Here is a 20,408-nt window from a genome sequence, read left to right as displayed (position 1 = left end):
GGCGGAAGGGATAATTTAAAAAAGGGGGGAACGACAGGTGCTGATATTGCTTAGTTGGTTGAGCAGCTGACCATTACACTGAAGGATGTTCAAACAGGTAAAGTACTGCTTGCTGCTCTGACCTGGGTATGATCAAGCTCCAGACCCATTCCTGCATGTCATTCACCCTCATTCTTACTACTTTCCTGTCTACTCTCTGCACTGTCCTAGCCACAAAAAGGCCCAAAAATTGACACAGCATTAAAAGAACAATTGCATAAAATGCATCACAATTTCTATATTAACATATTTTCTCCATGTCTAGTCTTGGTTTGAAAATAGTTCCCAAATGAAAGTTCTGCCTCACATTTGTGAAGTCTATGGTGAACTCAGTGACTGCAAGGTGCTGCAAAATAAACCCAAATCCTCACCCTCCACCCTCTTTGACAGTTGGTATGAAGCGTTTGTCCTGATATTTGCTGTTTGGTTTTCTCAGAACATGGTGTTGTGCATTATGGCCAAACATCTCCACTTTAGTCTCATCTGTCCAAAGGAAACTGTTTTAAAAGTCTTGTGGTTTGCTCAGATCCCACTGTGCATACCTAAGCCATGCTGTCAGGTTCTTTTTAGAAAGAACAGGCTTTTTCCCGGCAATCCTTCCAAACAATCCATTACCTGTTCAGTCTTTTCTTGACTCCTATGAAAGAAGTAAGAGTGTATTGAATTGGCATCCATGCGGCTGTAGGATCACAACCAATATGACCAAATTGGCTCACAATCAATTATTTTAAAATAGGGAATAAAAAGCAAAAACAGATGTATTTTATTTCTTTATTGGAACAGTCTGGTGGTATTCTTGCTTTGTAATAGACAGTCTGAGCTCTGTAAGTGCCAACATCATAAATGATATAAACATCAGTCTGTCTATAGCACAGTTTTTAGCACTATGCTGCCATCAGTTTTGATTGGCGAGAGACTGTCCCAATAGGTTCCTTAAATGAGCGGTTTTCTCTTCAAGTGAAAATGTGCACCCAATTCTCACTTGCTGAATATTGTTTCAGTAGCAGAGGGTTACATTTGGCACGCCATAAGAAAAAAGTCTTGCAAACTATGCAAAACAGCCATGTTCTTCAGCTACAGTTAGAGTAATCTATAGCAAAATACAAAATTTTGCTCTACAAGGGCCTGATATCCACTTACAAGGACATTATACTGCCACTGTTCTATCAAAATTTAAAACAAATGTCTTCATATGTGGATCTCATTTTTCTCAGAAACAAAAATCAGGTAAAAAAAAAAAAAAAAAATTCAAATCTGGTAATCTTTGTTTTTACATTCATCAGGTCCCAATCAGCCCAAATAGCAAGAAATTAAAAATGCATGCCATGAAAGAGTTCCAGAGTTAAAGCTAAAAGTCTGCACTTCAATTGCATGTGAGTTGTGTCATTTAATATCCATTGTGATAATCCGTTGTCGTAATCTCTTTCCAAATATATACGCACTTAACTGTATAAATTGCTTTTAAAACTGCTGGAAATGACTCATTTAAACACATATCTGGCTTACCTCAACATCATATCTATGTTAGAGTTTTGAATAAATGCAGTCAAAGTTATCTGTGCAAATCCAAGAAAGATAAAAGCAAGGCTGCAACAAATAATAATAAATCTGCCAACATTTTTTCTTTGTTGTTTCGCTTTTTAGTCCAAGATCTTCAAGGTCCGCCAATGCTGCGCTTCGGTGGAAACACCAAAACGCCCAAAAATGTAAGATCTATGACCTTAAAAAACTGCAACTTAAGAAATGTTAATGTTGACGACTGTGTTCCAAGTTAAACAGTTGGAATCACTGATGTATGTTTTTTGGTGGTTTATTTACTTCAAAAGATGATCAGGAAATTATCAACAAAATCATTTTTTCAAAAAACTTATCATTTACCCATGTTTAAACCTGTAAAAGTTAGTTTTCAAATGGTGAAACCAGAAATAACCAGAAAGAAATGCTAAAAACTCTGATGTACATTAGAAAAATTGACTGACTTCCAAAATTGTTGCACTTAGTTATTGTCAGCAAATAAGACATGTCAACCACCCTATATGGGACAACAACCATAACAACAACAACAGCTGGTTACAGCTAATGTTAGGCTTAAATTCTACAAAAATCCAGCTTATCCAACAGGCTATATGTTTGAGGTGACTTCTGCAAAAGTGTAAAATATTGCAAAATATTTCACTGAAAAGTATCAATTTTTTGCTCCCAATTTATTGTCTAGTGCTGGCATTCTCCACATATATTATATAGTGTGTACAAAAATGTGTTCATACTTGCACTGAAATGCAAACTGCCTAGCCTCTATACTACGCATGCTTCCAAATCCCAATGAAAAACCATTAAACATTCAAAAAATGCTGTTGTGGCCCTTTAAGATTCCCTGCTTCTCAACTGAATACCCTGTTAAGTTCCAGCCCATTGTTTCCCCAACCATCTGTGAACACCCAGATCCAGGATGTTTACCAAGAGTAAGAAATAACCTTGGACTACACACAGCTCCTCAGACATTATGACGGTTAGCCAGAGATCTTAGTGTATAGAAAGCACAGCACAAAGCTGTTTTTAGAGGTGAGAGACAACCAGAGAATTGCTACCTGTAGTTGCCCTGTTCATTTATGTAACCAAAATATAGAAATATACATTTTCACTGAGATAGAAGTATCCTCTCGCTGTTTTCTGAGCAAAACATACGATATTCCTTATCAATCTTTTAAAAGACATCAAATATACCACTAAAACAATATCAGCCATGGACCGTCGGATCTGTGTAACTGCCTTTCTTAGCGTCTGTGTCATTGTTCACCTAATTTTTTCACAGTACGCTTTCTCTCTCAAACACGTTCACTGCCAGACTGATAATTCCACATGAATATTCATCATTTATTGAACTCTGCTGGGCACTGTGTAATTTGGCGCGTGAATGTGGGTGTGTGTGTCCTCATTTCAACTTGTGAAACGCTATGGGAGGCCTCCTCAGACATGCTGGGATGTTCAGAGCAATGCACTTCATTGGCCTGAAGTTTTTTTCTTCTCGTTCTCGCTTCTATAAACTATTAAATCCAAGTTTAACTAACTTGTCTTCTTTAAAATTAAATTGACAGGCTATTAACTATGTGTGGAGATGGCAAAGACTGGAGTCTTTCAAGTCAGCCATTTGTGCATTGTCTGCATACTGCAGAACTTAAAATAAATGACTTGCCCTGCAAAACTGAAAAGAACAAAACGCAAATCAAACCAATCTCACAGTGCATTTACACCTTATAAATAAATTCAAACAAACACCTACAGTGACAATATAATTACGATGGCACTCCCGAGGTTTTGTGGCAAATCTCACACTTGGGTCCTTGATTTAAATTAGATTTAATTCACCATTTTACTGCTAACAAACTATAGTTTGCAGGGTTTTTCCTGCACACAAGTAGTTTAATTTACTCAAGCCTAAATATATTTTTGGATTATAAAATGAACAAAATTAAGAGGTAAATGTATCTGCCACTCTGGCAAAGGTCTATTTTAAACCAGGATAAACTCTCATTTTCTCCTGGTCAGGAACAGATTTTGAAACAAAAAATGAATTTTCAATGAGGTTATAAGATAATAAAATATGACAAGAGTAAACAGGTTTGGCCTTACATCAATGTACATTGGAGTAAACTAAATCCCATGAATGAATCAAATGCATGGAAGTGGATGCAGTTTTTAAATACAATAGCTCATAACACTGGTACTGAAACACTGATTAATCACCATCAATTTTGATAAGCTGCCATTTTCAAGGAAAAACACCTTTTCAGCGCGATAGGCTGGTTCACCCTCCTAAACTTGCTTATATGTTACTTTAATATTTTAACTAGTTTGGGCTACTGGTGATATTCAATCACAAAAGCAGTTAAGAGAATAATAGATAATAAGAACTAGATTACAAAACAAGCATAAAATAAATTTAAAATAAATCCACGTTCAATACGTAGCCGCTGTGTCTTGCTTTACTTGACCTCAGGTTTGCCACTGCCATCCTACAAACACAACCTTCACCCTTCGTTAGAAGCTCAGTCCAGAAATTAAAATAATCACTAAAAAAGTATTCTAGTCAATAAAGAAAATTACTCTTTCAGTATTCAGTGGGAAATCAATGTTATATAACAGTTTGCTGCAGAACACACAAGTTGTGCGAGGGATCACTCTGGCTTGCAATGAGACATACTGCAGCACTCAAGTCAACGAGTACAGAGCACCGTGCTTACTTGATCTAGGGCTCCAGTTGGTGAGTCATGTGGTGGCTGTGGTGGCCTTGTCAGGGACTGAGCAAAGCTGAGGGAAGGAGGGGAGCCTGGGCGTGAGATCAGTGGTGGGCCAACAGCTTAGAGTCAAGAGGATGGAATGGTGATGGCGGTGGGGTTATGGCTCCACAGCCGCTCTGTCAAAAAGCACCATCCCAGGTGCAGGGAGAAGCCCGTTGGCCTCCAACTGTCAAGAAAACACAGAAAAAATGGACAATCACAATATGTTCATTTGCAATGTAGAAATTAACCTTTCACAAGTTATGCTGTAATATTGACAGTTCTATTTGCCATTTGTTAATAACAGGTCATTATTTTTGAATATTTAAAATACCAAGCAGCATTAAACACAAAAAAAGTGAAAGAACGTGTTAATTGCTAACAGAGGGAATAAGTCTGTGTGACATGGTGAGACTAGATGCTATTACAGGGGGAACATGCAAAAGCAATGACAAATGTAGAGGTGAAAAAAAAAACAGGTCCAGGGTGAACTCCACCAGGTACAGCTGGCAACCTTACTACAACTATGGGCTGTTACTTGAGAGTGATTTGTAGTGGTTGATATTTAAAGAATAGTAAAATAGTGACAATGTTTAAGCTTAATCATATGTGATCTGAACATAACACCAATACCACTGATGAAGTGAAAATGATTTGATGATATATTTTTTCTTTTTTTTTGTCATATAAGTAAATATAAGTTGAGTTGTAGCTTACAAGCTGCACCAAACACTAATTTTCAGACTGTTTGTTCTACTCTTATGGCACATTTATGCACACGAAGTCACTGCAATGAGGTGAACTGACACAAATTTGCACCAGGCATTGTAACTGGAGGCAAATCTGCATTTACACAAGTCGTAGACAGAGACAGAAAAGAAGGGAGGGCCTTGGAGAAAAGTGGCAAATCGTATATCTCATGATATTCTGGGGAAAAAAAGCCAATAAGAAGAAAGATAGCTTAAGGGCCGATCAGCTAAAACAGATTGGTTTACACAGAAGAAAAATTAAGGGGCAGTGCCAAGACCTTGTGTAAGATAAATAAGGATTATTTTGAACTGTAAATCATGCAAAGCTACTCTACAAGAGTTTAAGAGGTTCATGTTGAAGGAAACTTTAGCATTTCCATGTAAAAGTGATAACAACCCCGAAGAAAAGACTACATTAAATGAGATTTCCCCTCACTACTACCAAAAGACTGCATCTTATAAAAGAGCAATAAAATTGTTGGGCGAATTCAAAATAGAAGCTTCTATGGAAGACATCTGGAGAATTAAAAGCAACCCACACCAGCTGCAGGGCTTCATTCATTAAATATATTCGAAATATTTAGGTTATTTCACTGTATAACCTAAGAGAAGCACAGAAATCTACTTTAATAATAACTTAGAGCACACACACAGAAGATAAATCTAAACAGAATTACTTGCCCCTGACATTTGTGTTTCTTGCCTTGACATCCGCTTCATAGCTGCTCACAGCTGGCTGTTAACAACCCAGCAGGTAGGGACAGACTGATCACAGTAAAATCTGCGCACCATTGTGTCGACTTCGGTGGCTTTACATCTTGTAATCATAACAACTCGTCAACAAACAAACTGAGAACACAAATAACACTCAGACCGTTAAAATTCCCTACATTTAAATCCTTTAAAGTAATTCAGTAACTCAGAACTAAAAATCTAAAAACATGCTTAAAATATAATGGAAGAAAAGGTTTGAGGTGGATTATTCTGGTCTATATTGAGATTATTTAACATCAGCTCATTTTGGAAACGTGATGCATTAAAGGAATACTTAAAAGAAAATGGGACTTTCCTAAATTAAAAAAAAAAAAAAGGAAAATAAAACATGAAACATATGGTATGTGTTTGACTTCATTTCCTTTATAGCACTTTCCACCCTCCCCAAAAGCCCAAACTCACTCCACAAGTTTAGTTTAGCTCAAAATAAGATGACAGAAAGAGAACCTCTGGTCAACAGGACCAGCAAAACCAAGGGGTCTGTTTGGAAACATGTTGGGTTCAAGGAATCCAAAAGTTCCATAAATGCAACACTCGAATCATCATGTCAAAACAACTGTTAGTCCAGTACTGACCAAAAAAAGAGAGGAAAGAAGAAGAAGCAATTATGATTCTTGCTATAATTGAGGTCAGACTGAGGCAAGTACAAAAGCATGTAGACCATCAGAAGTTCAATGTCGCCAGTATCACCATCTATAGACAACATTCGGTCACTATCAAGTACTTGTATATTTATTATCACATGCACCAGGTCTGAGACACTGCTATAGCTGTATTTCAGTGGAACAATGATCTATATTATTTTTCTGTCCTTTTCTCTGATTTCTTGTTAGTTTTACTGACAACCAACTTTGTAATTAAATGAATGATTTATTGACTGTATTGACTTTGAGTCAATGTACAGGAATCTGAGTAGAATGCCTCCCCAGTTTGGCTTTTTGGGTGTTGTGCTCTACAGAGATGACGCCCCTCCCAGACTCAGGGTCTCATGCTAGAAGGATTACATCTCTTGGCTGGCTTAGGAACATCTTCCTGTCCCAGGCCAGCAGATTTGCAAACAGACATATGTATCTATAAAGTAGGCTCAAATTAACCAGTCTGATGACCCGGGGCCAACACTGGTCCACCAAAACATTTGATTGGAAAAGTACAATTTATATTTTTGATTCCAAATTACTCCATCGGTTAAGGTCCCTTGCAGATTGACTTGTCTTTAATACACATCTAATGGCACTATGCAGAAACACTGAGATCTATTGTTGGATTTGCACTTATTATAAGACATTATAAGATGTTATTAAATGGCTTTACTAGTCAGGCACACTTTAAAACTCCTGATTTAAGCTTAATACACTGGTTTAAAGGGAAGAGGTGTGGTAGATTTATATCACAAGGCAAAACAACAGCATCACAGCAAAGAGTTTTATCTTGATGATCATGCTTTTATAATTGCTGGAAGTTGCCCAATAATAAATTTTTTATTGTTTCCTGTTTAGTCGAGGAGGGCACCTTAGTGCAAGAATTGCATTTCAGAGTTTTCTCTTCAAATACTGAACAATAAAACGTGGAAAGTTACAAACACTCGTGTTTGGAAGAGTCTCAAGTTTTGTCAGTATTGGCTGGATTTGAACGACTATCTGGATCTGATTCACTGGGTGGTTCTGCTCCTCAGCAGACCCCACTCTTCTGTTTCCATCTGTTCAGCTGACACATGGTTATCCTGTGCAACAGCAGATCAGTGTCTCAGTCTGGAGAACGAGCTGCTCAGGCATTATGAGTGATTTTCCTGACTATGGGGATCAAACGCAGTATCAAGCTGAATCAATCTGCAGCCAGAGTCTGTGCGGCAACACAGCTCTGCGTAAAAAGGCAGCAGTGTGCTGATTTTAGACGTTAGAAACAGTTTCCTTGTTGTATGTGCTACACAACACGCATTTTATGTAAAGATCAGATAACACATGATTGTTGCCAGGCCCAAACACACCAGCTGATTGACTAGTCCTCTTAATCTGGCTCCTTGCAGTGCTGCAAGAAATTTTCGAACAAGCAAGTCGAAGTCAAGTCAAAAGCCTTCTAAATGCTTTGCATGAGACCTCTCCTGTCTCAGGCTTTTCAGTGTCTATTTAGAGTTTGATCAGATAGCATTTTACAGGTGTGAATTACAGCTCGTCACTGGAACAGCAAAATAGAAGGCGAGTTAACAGGTACATACCCATATTCAAGGGAGAACAATGAAGAGAGAAAACAGAGCTTCAACGTCAACTTTATTTGATCCTCACTTCATCTGGGTTACTTAACAAAAAAGATAAATAAAATTTGCATACACAAGGTTTTTCCAGGCTTATAATGGGTCTTTGGGGGGGGGGGGGACTACCCTCATCAGCAAGGCTGGTCCGTGTACATTGAATGTAATGAGTCTGCATTACCTTATCTGATGAAGAACATTTCCTGGTACTTCTAACCATCTTACAAAGAAAAGCATTGTTCGTATATCAGTATATAAACCCCTAATCAAAAAACTGGATTAAAAAAATATAACTTTCTTTTGACTCTGACGTAAACCTCTTCTGTTGGGAAAACCCTGAGATAAATCTTTAGCAAGTCTGTGTGTACTGAGCGTAGCCTGGATTTCAGTGTGGGATTTAATTGATTCCAGTAGATTCTAGCTCTCTTTAAGCAGGAAATTTACAGCAATCTAATCATTTTCAGCACAGTGGTTGTACTGGTGCAAAATGACTGGCCAGAAGCACTGCAGACATAGGACAATATCCAAACCAGAACCTTGTTCTCTCCCTTCTTCTGCTTAGAAACTCTTCCTAGCATTCACAGACGGGCTTCAAAGATGTGACGACAAGCAAACCTAGGCTGTTAGGTAAAACGTAACTGGCTGCTTCCTCGCTTAGATAATAACAGGCAGAAGAAAAAAGAAAAAAGTGAGTAAAGTTAATGTTAACAGTGTCAATAATCCTCATCCTCAGGCAAGAATCACTGATGTTATTAAGGCGATACTGGGTCTCAGCATGCAGAGGTGTTCAACTATGAACTCAGGGCAGTTATTTTCTTATTGTAATTCTCTGCTATAAAGTTTTAATCTGTGTAGTTCATTTCTTGTTTATCTTGTTAAAAATAGCTTTTAACTTCTGTTAAATTCCTCAAGATTTTCCTTAATTTGCACTTTTCTGATTGGCTGCAGATGTTGCTAAATTGGCATTTATAAAACTCTTGTATATTTTACACAGAAAGACTGCACTGAATGAGGAGCCTTAAAACATGAATGAAAATCTCCTTATCCAATGAACATTGATTTTCAAATATGGATTTTAATGGCTAGCATGCCAAAGACTAAAAAGAAAGTGCCAGCTTATAGGAGGATTTTAACAAAAACTTATCAATACCGTTATGAATATGCATCTGGAAACAAGAGCTGTCTAGCGTCATAGCGGATGTCTGCCCTTCACCTTCACACTGACTTCAAGTGTAGACATAATAAAGGGACCTTCAAAAGCACATTTTAACTTGCTCAAGAAGCCAAAACCTTGTCCCATCTAGTGCAGGTAACCAACAAATCAAACTCTTTTCCTACAATAAAGTATTATGACAAACTACTTTATCAAAACACATGAAGGCTATATTTCACACAGTCCTTGATTTCTTTAAGTCTGGTGAACCAGCAGCCTTGGCTTTGGTGGACCAGTAGGCTTGTTTTGGAACAGTGTGCCAGCCTTTCTGCCTCATCTACCAACGCTTCTAAATAACTACAATGACTACGTGATGGTCAGATAGTCATCAGATGCCAAAAGGTCAGCCTGCTTATACCAGAGGGTCGAGGAGGAGTTCAAATTTGGAGCATTTTATGAATTAAATGAGAATCATTACATAATAGAATAATTGTGATGTCTGATCTTGCATTCCATTTAGAGCTGGGCGATAGAACGATAACGATATGTATCGCGATATAACTTTTACTCGATAGAGAAATTAAGCTATCGCGATAGACCTCGCCGCTCTTGTCCTCTTAAAAAAAAAAAAAAAAAAAAAAGGTCAGCCAATCCAAATTCAGTAGCGCAGAGCCGAACCAATCACAGCCGCAGCGTCATGTCGCGTGACTTGTTACGTACAGCACAAGTGCCAAGCCGCACCTGTGTTTGTTTGGGAAGCAGCCAGCGGGTAATGGAGCCAGCGCATAATGGAGGAAATGAGTGTGCCGACTAGAAAAATCAACCGAGCGTGACCGAAGAGAAAACAGATGATGGCTCCAATGCCGGAGAGATTGTCGAACGGAAGAGCCATAGAAGTTCCGTAGTGTGAAGGTATTTCGGCTATTTCAAGTCTGACAAAAAACAGAGTAGCGTGCACTGTAAATTGTGCCGAAAGCAAGTCTGGAAATACAATAAACTGGTGCATGCGTCACACTGTGCGCCGCGTTATTGTTTCGGTGAAATGAATTTCTACAATACTGTTACTGTTAATTCTACTCTCTGCAGTGTTTAAATGCTTACATATACACACAGTTACTGTCCCTCCACACATACGACTCTGTTCTGCTTCTATGCTGCAGCTTTGTTTACTTTTTCCCACCGAGGCTTCTAGACTTCTGATTGGCCAACATTTCTGCACGGTTAGGAATCTAGCGCCACCTGCTGCTTTGGCATGTTCATAGCAGCGTTTTCCTTCATTTCTGCCTTTATGTGTGGACGGGATTATTTTTCAAAACGAAAACGGAAAATCTCCGTTTTCAAAAATACCCGTGTACGTGTGGACGTAGCCTCAGTCTCTGACTGGAAGCGCTAATTCGTCATTCGGCTTTTGTCAGACTAAAGTAACTGTTAAAACTGTTTGAAAAGCTCAGCTATACAACAAGGAGAGATTGAGAATTTCCTTTTAGTTCTCAGTTTATTTGATATTGACAAAAGTTAGTCAGTTTTGTCTGTTCTTCTGTAAAACAAACTAAGATTTATTTTTAGAATTAATATTTTGTTTCTAAGTGGAATTGACAATTTAGTCTGTTTCGTTTGTTCTATTTTGAAACTTAAACGCTTTAGCGGCTGCCTTTTGTGTAGTTTGCAATATTTGCCTTTATTTAGCTGAAAAAGTCTCATGTTCCTTAAGTACATCTACCCTGTTGAACTTATTATGGGAAATAAATATTTAAAAACAAGCTGCTGATTATTTCACATTTTACTTGTGAGCAACGGCACATTTAAATCTTACAAATATAGTTATTTGGCTTATATCGTGATAGATATCGTTATCGCCTGAAATGAAAAAAACATATCGTGATATGAAAAAATCTCATATCGCCCAGCTCTAATTCCATTGTGTAACAATGAAATCATGCCAGCAATCGCACCCATAAGAAAACCAGGCTGACTAATTGGTGATTGTTGATTTCTGGCTTAGAAATACTGCTGATGTTACAGAGGGAAAAAAAACTGACTACAAGCAAGAACAATTAAGGTGCTTTTTATCTTGAAGTGAAGATCCTACAACATCTGAGAGAAGCCGAGAGCAAATACTTGGCAATAGTTGGAAGGAAGAACTCACTTTTAATAGGAAGAGACCTCCAGTAGAGCCAGGCTCAGCGAGGCAAAGCCATCTTCCATGACTGGTTGGTGAGAAGAAAGAGAAGGGGCAAAAAAGTACCCAGAAACACCAAACACAGAAAGCCCCACAGCAGTTTAAACAATCAGCAGCATTACTGAGGGACAGCTCAGGCTCACCTGATCCAGTCCTAATTGTAACTTATACAAAAGAGAAGTTTAAAATAAGAGTAATAGAGGGGATGGTGTCTTTCTCCTGAATCAGAACACAAACCAAATTCTACAAAAGGGAGGTCTGATAACTGAAAACTCTTCCTCCAATTCTACTTACAGAAGAAGCACAAGGAAGCCTGCACTCTGAGGGTGGGTCTTGATATGATGAGGCATGTAGAAATCAAGGTATTAGACCCCTTTAGCACAGAAACTGTACCTTCTTTATTACAAAAGCATTACTAAGGTAACCCACTATTATTTTCAAATAATGATACGTTCAGAATCTAAAGGTGACAAGGCTTTTTCCATTGCTGCTCCAAGACCCTGGAACAGTCTTCCTTCATTTATAAAGATCACCTCCTCTTCAATCAAACCTGAAGACCTAGCAATTTTCACAGGTTTTGGATCACTTTGAAACAGGGTCTATTCTGTCGTAGTTATTTAGTTTTGGTTGTTTTTATCTTGTTGGATAATGTATGCATGTGTATATGTATACATGTATTATGTCCATGTGCATGTGTGTGTATAGGCATTTGTATATAAGTGTATTAGGGCTGCCACGATTTGTCGACTAGTCACGATTACGTCGACTATCAAAATCGTCGACGACTGATTTAATAGTCGACGCGTCGTTTGAAGCTTTGTAAGATCACAAAAGACGCAGGAATAAGTGGCAGGATTTAAGAGTGTAATAACGGACTGAAACAGAAGATGGCAGCATTGCATGTACAAGGATGTCAGCTGCCGTTAAACCCCGAAGAAGAAGAAAAAGCAGCTGTTTCCAACAATGGCGGCAGCTAGTTAGTTTTAATGTTACTCTTATTATTCTTTCTGGGTCACAAAATAAACGTTTAACATATTTTCAGGCGAGAATGTAGCTGTGTAAACCTCAAATATCGGCTCAGTTTATCAGGACACCACATATTTTCAAAAGCGCTCCGACGTTTTCGGAGACATCTGTTACCCACTAGCTCGTTAGCGAGCCGGGGGCTAGGCTCACTAGCGCCGTGAGAACACCGGACTCCCCGCAAATCGTTTTCAAACCCACCGCCGTCTTTCGCTACTCAGGTTAAATATATATGAGTCACTTAGATAACTTAAAATGTTATTGTTTGGCTTTTTTTTTAGTATTTTATTTGTTCCTGAGTAAATCAGTTTGTCTGAGATTAAAGTTATAGTTTTTACACAGCTGAATAAACGTCAAGCAGACAACTGATTATCAGAAGTGTGAGATGCTCCAGAATATACTCCAGTGTCCTGTTATATTTTAGATAGCAAGGAGTTTATTAAACTTCACCGAAACAATCTGCAAATTTCATTAAAATTTAATAAACTATCATCTTGTCTTTATTTTTAGTTAGCACAGACCTTAAACACTTAAAGCTGTAAGCTAATGATAGTTATATAAGAGCAGATGCTGCTGGTGCAATAAGCTGTAGTTTTACGTCCAATGGATGATGATCTGATTAGTCGACTAATCGCAAAAATAATCGGTGACTAGTCGACTATCAAAATAATCGTTTGTGGCAGCCCTAAAGTGTATACATGCGTATATACATATGGATGTCTTGTAATCTTTTTATTTTTTATCATTTGTTCAAAATTTTTACAAATTAAGAAAAAAATGCAAGTACTTTAAACATGCACAGTATTTTAGTCACTTTCAAACCACTATGCCAATTATTATCTAGTCTAGACTTTGAGGTGTGCGCATTTGTGGTTGCACAACTGCACAAGTTCTCTCAAATTAAGCATTCTATTCCTGACTCTTTACAAATTGATTATTGGATTATTTAATAATCAAATTATTTGCAGCTAAATATGATTAAGCTGGAGCTTTTAAATAAATTAGGTTTGATTTGAGTGATCAAAATGTTGCTGGCTCTCGTTAGCCCGTGACTTTTCCCTTTTAAAAACAACAGTGCTTTCTAGATGCACAACATGAGCATAGGCAGAAACTGTAAAGTACAGTTTTAACTGACTACAAACTGGTTCCTGAAAAGCCACCCTCCAACTGAACAGGTTTACCTTTTTTCCTACTTTTTGAAATACTGCCAAAATGCAGGTCATGTTTTCTAAACATGACAGCACACCAGGCTTCAACAGTCAGCCAACTGTGGTTGAGTTAAGTAGGTCAGTTTTGTGTGCTCCATAATGATGCTTCTTGTTGACAGGAAATTCAGTGGGTCTTGTCTTATCTATTAACATGTTTGGGTAAACATGACACTTGACATTGGAGTTTGTGTGCACACATGCACACTCACTACTGACCATCTGAAAACAAACCACAGAAATATGACCATCAGGGGAATCTTTGCTTAGTCTTAGCTAGTGGAGCTGGAGAGGTACCGCAGGGCTCGCAAAATTTCAAAGTCCCTGGTAGCCCTTCGGGCAGGGACTCTTCAATTTTTGGTAGCCCAAAATAAATTTAAGTAGCCCGAATAAAAAAAGAGAGCAATTTTTTGATTGATGTTTTGTTTCCGTTACAATACATTAAAGTATAATATTGTAACGGAAACAAAACATTAATCAAAAAATTGTTGAAACACAAATTACAACATTGTATAAAAATTACAATCATCAACTCAAATATTTGGTTCTAATTCAGTGGTTCTTAACCTTGTTGGAGGTACCGAACCCCACCAGTTTCCTATGTGCATTCACTGAACCCCTCTTTAGTGAAAAATAAAACGTGATTTTTTTCAAATTCAAGACATAGATATGTTTTTTACTGGTGCACAAAATGAGCCGTGCATGTCACAGTGGAGGCTCTGCCGAACCCCTGAGACTAACTCACCGAACCCCTAGGGTTCGATCGAACCCAGGTTAAGAACCACTGTTCTAATTAAACAGAAATTTCTATGAACTTGTAAGAACTGTGTAGGACATGAATCAGTCTGTGTCAGATCCTGAATTTGAAATTTCCACTGAAGTCACGGGTAAGAGAGAGTTTGCAAAGACTGCTAAATTTTGCCAGTGGTAGTTCAGTCTTTGCAAGTACTAAAGAGATTTTTCAGGTTTATTTTTAGTATGTTATTTGCAATTGGTGTTTGTTCCAGGAAAGATATTGCAGACTGAGCAATAATGCATTTCTTGCATTTCTCATGGGTTCTAATGGGGGCCTTTCTTAAAATTACTGGTCCCAGTAACAAAGGCGCTTGTCGACTCAGAAATCGAGGGAAAACCAACAACACACCCGGCAGAACATTATGTTATTTACACAGGTGCACATAAGTGGTCCGCATGTGCGCATTCGCTGTCAAAATAAAAGACGCGCACCAGATAAAAAGTTGCAACGTGCGTTTGCGTACATATAAAAAGCACTGTTTTTGTCCGCTAGAGTGGGATTTTCACGGCACATTCCGCATCACATCTCTGTGCGTTCATCATTTGTTTGAAGCCAGCTCACCTCCTGCAACCACTTTACCGAGAATACGTGCTTCTTTTGTGGTTCGGACTCCTGACATTTCTTTGGAGGTGGAGGAACACCAAAGTAATTGCTTAAGGAAGTCAGACTTGAATTTTGAAATGAAATTATGCCAAACTTTTTTTTAGAGAATTTGGCTATATTCCATTCAACACAGTGCAAATGGCTTGTAACTGAAAAACTAAAGGGACCAAAAATGGTCCCAGGGCCTAAGAAGGGTTAAAGGAGCTTCTTTGACATCTTTAAGAGTTCTAAACAAATGTCTGTCCTCCAGAAAATCTTATGTACGCATACACGCGTTGCAACTTCTTATCTTGTGCGCGTTTTTTATTTTGACAGCGAATGCGCACCTGCGGACCACTTATGTGCAGCCCTGGTTATTTAGCTCGTCATATTGCAGCCGCAGAAATTCTTTTGTCCATGAAACCATAAAGCTGCACTTTCTTTTTGCCTTATAGTCTGATTTGTCATAACTTTTCCATTTTGTGGTAAGCTTTTCTTTGGCTGTCACTTCTTCACCCTGACCTGTCTTATTTGGCTCAGCAGAACTAAAATATATATCCTGCTGCTTTTACACACGCACTCACATAAGCTCAGCGATTCTCTGCGCGATCAACCTCTCACATGTTTAAGCTTGCTGCGGGAGATTTCACTTGTCATGTTTGCATAGTAAGCTAACGATTAATAAGACGATGTCAGAGGAATTGGTGCACAAATTATCATCACTCACAGATCAGTACTGTCGCTCTCTATACACAGTTCGCGCGATTGCAAAGTGAAAGCAAAAAACAAGCGCAAATTCAAACGCGATTTCAATATGTCACATATTGACAGTGGCTCACCGATGCCAATGACATAATTACCCAGCTACATTTCTGAAAGAATGCAAAAGCATTGACATATAATTTTCCTTCCTATGATAGTCCGACGGGCAGGGCAGCGATAGATTTTGTTAGCCCGACTGGAAGATTTTGTGAGCCCTGTACAGGATATCAAAATCAAACTTAATTGGTATAGCATCTTTTGTGCAGCTTAGCAGTTCAAAGTGCTTCCAATGAAACTGATAATAGGCAGTAGGAAAATTTTAATTTCCTTTAGTACAATAAGAATGCATCATTTGAGCAACTGAAGATAAACAATGTTAAGATGGAAAACTTGTTTTCCTTATATGTATTAATCAAAAAATAATTTAAAGTGCACTAAAAACATAGCTGGCTGTCTTCAACTCAGAACGTCAACCTTCACGTCACATTAACATTTCTGCACTGAATAAAGACACAGCTTACTTGCAAGTGGGTAACACCATTACCAGCATTTATGCTTATACTATACTGTGTGGTATGTTTGAGTTAATTTGCAATTTTGCCACTAAAACAGTAGTTTTGTGGTGTTTCTTCCTTTAAGTCAATGCAACAGATGGCAGCAGGGAAGAACTAGATGGAAGTGCACCGGAGAAAACCATGATACCAATCACAGTCGTTGTAGGCTGCATCGACGCAATTTCGCTAGATTTCCAAGGAGGTACATTTCAGTTTACATCCAAGTTACACCGCATGTACGATTAGGGCGGTATGATCTCAAATCAAAATCAACTGAACATTTTACCTCAATTACAATTAATGAACTATGAATTTTAAATGGACCCCATACAAAGCAATCTGATCCTGACATGTTTACATCTCAAGTGTCTGAACAGAAAAAAATCATTTTTAACATCTGCAGAATAGTCCAACTTTCGATAAACAGAAGTAGTAGTTGTGAAAACCAAATGTGCAAACCCATCACTGTCTGGATCTCTTCTTCTATTGTCACCTTGCTGCATGCCACAGTTTTCAACCAGCATAACTCACAACCGACACGGGCCAGATTATGTTGATAAGAGATCTAATTCATTTCCAATTAATTGTCCAGTCCTAAAACAGAGTTTGGTTATGATCTTTTGAGGATGTAAATTTAATGCACAAGTATAAATCTCACATAACAGTGAGTAGAGTTTTTCACAGTCAAAAACACAAAAAGGGAGGCAAAAAGCTGAGAAGAGGACATCAACTACAACTGCACTCTCATTTCAAATCAACCGCTGGACAGCCAACAACTGACTTCCCACATTCTGAAATGATATGTCAGTGTCATTTACATTTTCTAAATCCTAAATTAATTTAGTGATAAATAATAAGAAGCAATAGGGAAACAAGCTAAACGTGTTAATCAATAACCCAAATGAAGTCACTCTGACCATCAGCAATTCCCCAAATCATTGTCTGCTGACATTAAAAGAAGGCACTTTCAGCCCTACTTCTAATATAATTTACTTTTCAATAGTCTTAAAAGTTATAGTGTACAGAGAGTACATACTCACAAACTGTCTTTAAGCTGGGATTTGTGAGTAATCACTACTGAAAAACATGCCCTGCATCACACAGCGAGTGGTACTTTCTTCACTGCTATCAGTCCAGTGTTGCCTTTTTTGTAGGTACTGCTCACTGCAGTCATCTCTGGCTTTGTCACCAAACTCGTTTTCTCCCTTTTCACACACACCATTTATCCATCAAGTGCATGCAAAATGCTATGGCACTGGCAGGTTAACCTGAGATTAGAACCACACCTCAGTGACCTGCATTTCAGCTGAATGGGACAAAAGGGAGAAACGTAATGGAAGGTGGGCAAAAAGGAAGAGAACAAAGCTGGCTGGATACATATTTTAATAACAGGTAGAGCCAATATGCAGAACTGACTCCATTTAAAGACCAATGAGTGACAAAACAGAACTATCAAGTAGAGCTGGGCGATATATCGAGTTTTTAAAAAATATCGATATATTTTTATACGAGATATAAGATCTGACAATATCCTTTATATCGATATAGTCTGTTACGTTATAATTATACTTGTGGAGCCGCAAGTTTGCCTCTCTTTCGTACACTTTCGTCTTTACGCAACGTTACTCCGCCTCGCCTCTCCTTCACTGAACACAACTCCCCCTCCTCCCCCATCGCTTCACCTGCAGGAAACGACAAGATGGACACGGCAAATCTCCATTAACGAGTTACTGCGCATCGCCCCGTGCGTGGGGCTGGACGCCGTCAACGTGTTAGCTAGCTAACCACGCTAACGAGCTAACCACGCTAACGCCATGCAGCCCAGAGGTGCTGCACGGACTAAAATCCTTTCATTTTCTCAAAAGTTGACAGCGTGCCTTATGTATGAATTCTGGTTGTGCTTGATGGCCGCGAACCGATTTTATGTGGAACACGGCGCTCAGCAATCTGTCAAAAAATGTTTTAGTACGACTTTGGTAAGCTACGGAGCTGCACCGCTTGATGGATTGTCGGAACATTACGGCTGAGCCTCGCGGAGTGATACGTACTGTGCTTCAACGTAATATTACCCTGTGTATAAGGACCATAAATGGCACCTGTTAAGAGACGTGGTTGCAAAGCGGATTTCAAACTCCAGGCTGTCAGTCACGCAGTACAAGTTGGGAACAGAGCAGCTGTGAAATCTGTCTTTGTTATTGTGCTCAGCGTCTTTTAGTTTACATTTTGACTGCACAATTGTGAGCTTTTTGCTATGCACAAAAACAACATTGTTTTCTTTTATTTATGGAGCATTATTATTTAATAAATGCTCATAATTTATTTTTGAGTAAATTTTATGTACATCTATGCTCTATGTTAATAAAAGTGCCTGTGTGACATCTGGGACACAGCTTTGACTAAGAACTCTCTTTTTGTTCTTACTTTATGTCTTTAAAAAAATATATCAAGATATATATCTTACATCGCCATCCAGCTAAAAAATATCGAGATATGAATTTTGGGTCATATCGCCCAGCCCTACTATCAAGACAGAAAAAAAAACGTGTAGAAGCAAGCATATTATATAATTGATAGGTGGGTTATGCCCATTTCAATCTGTATTCTTATAACATTGCAATAGTGCTTACATTTTAACAAAAAATATAAGTGGTGAACAGTCAGGGTGATCAATAAAATGCAAGAACTCATACACTGCAACTACAACAGCAAATATTTTATTTACCAAGTACTTTGTTACAAATATGTGATTAATATACAGGTTTTCTTCCAGAAAAGTTGTTAACCCGGGCAGCTTAGACTGGCATGGGGACTGAGGTGTGTGGGGCTGCGGGTAATTGAATGTATCCGCTCAATTACTGTTGCACTATCAATCTGCTGTAACGCTAACTGAGTTGCACAGATGGACGAGCAGAGATGTGTTGGTACATATCTGAACGCACAGTGGATAGAGAGAGAGAAATAATTGGGGACTTTATTTCAAACTTATTTAGCACTAAGGTCCAATGCGAATTTTTAAAAATGGTTGAAAAACCTTTCAGCTACAGCTACAGCTAGAGCTGGGCGATATGAGATTTTTTCATATCACGATATGTTTTTTTAATTTCAGGCGATAACGATATCTATCACGATATAAGCCAAATAACTATATTTGTAAGATTTAAATGTGCCGTTGCTCACAAGTAAAATGTGAAATAATCAGCAACTTGTTTTTATTTAAATATTTATTTCCCATAATAAGTTCAACAGGGTAGATGTACTTAAGGAACATGAGACTTTTTCAGATAAATAAAGGCAAATATTGCAAACTACACAAAAGGCAGCCGCTAAAGCGTTTAAGTTTCAAAATAGAACAAACGAAACAGACTAAATTGTCAATTCCACTTAGAAACAAAATATTAATTCTAAAAATAAATCTTAGTTTGTTTTACAGAAGAACAGACAAAACTGACTAACTTTTGTCAATATCAAATAAACTGAGAACTAAAAGGAAATTCTCAATCTCTCCTTGTTGTATAGCTGAGCTTTTCAAACAGTTTTAACAGTTACTTTAGTCTGACAAAAGCCGAATGACGAATTAGCGCTTCCAGTCAGAGACTGAGGCTACGTCCACGCGTACACGGGTATTTTTGAAAACTGAGATTTTCCGTTTTCGTTTTAAAAAATAATCCCGTTCACACATAAAGGCAGAAATGAAGGAAAACGCTGCTATGAACATGCCAAAGCAGCAGGTGGCGCTAGATTCCTAACCGTGCGGAAATGTTGGCCAATCAGAAGTCTAGATGCCTCGGTGGGAAAAAGTAAACAAAGCTGCGGCATAGAAGCAGAACCGAGTCGTATGTGTGGAGGGACAGTAACTGTGTGTATATGTAAGCATTTAAACACTGCAGAGAGTAGAATTAACAGTAACAGTATTGTAGAAATTCATTTCACCGAAACAATAACGTGGCGCACAGTGTGACGCATGCTCCAGTTTATTGTATTTCCAGACTTGCTTTCGGCACAATTTACAGTGCACGCTACTCTGTTTTTTGTCAGACTTGAAATAGCCGAAATACTTTCACACTACGGAA

The 20,408-nt window shown here is 38.2% G+C and overlaps 1 protein-coding gene across 3 annotated transcripts in view; it reads right to left on the bottom strand.

Moving 5' to 3' along the window:
• Window positions 1–20,408, bottom strand: part of ncoa1 (nuclear receptor coactivator 1) — a 94,939-nt gene that overhangs the window by 54,820 nt on the left and 19,711 nt on the right. For all 3 annotated transcript variants that reach the window (XM_085373421.1, XM_085373420.1, XM_085373419.1), the window contains one exon: window positions 4,281–4,503. The gene's annotated coding sequence lies outside the window, so the exon portion shown is untranslated. The remainder of the gene's footprint in view (window positions 1–4,280; window positions 4,504–20,408) is intronic.

This window comes from Diplotaxodon limnothrissa, linkage group LG15 (assembly GCF_057381915.1).
Source record: "Diplotaxodon limnothrissa isolate DT_005_m linkage group LG15, D_limnothrissa_male_GT1.1, whole genome shotgun sequence".
Classification (NCBI taxonomy): Eukaryota; Metazoa; Chordata; class Actinopteri; order Cichliformes; family Cichlidae; genus Diplotaxodon; species Diplotaxodon limnothrissa.
The sequence above is the reverse complement of the archived record's forward strand: the minus strand, read 5'-3'. Positions and strand labels throughout refer to the sequence as shown.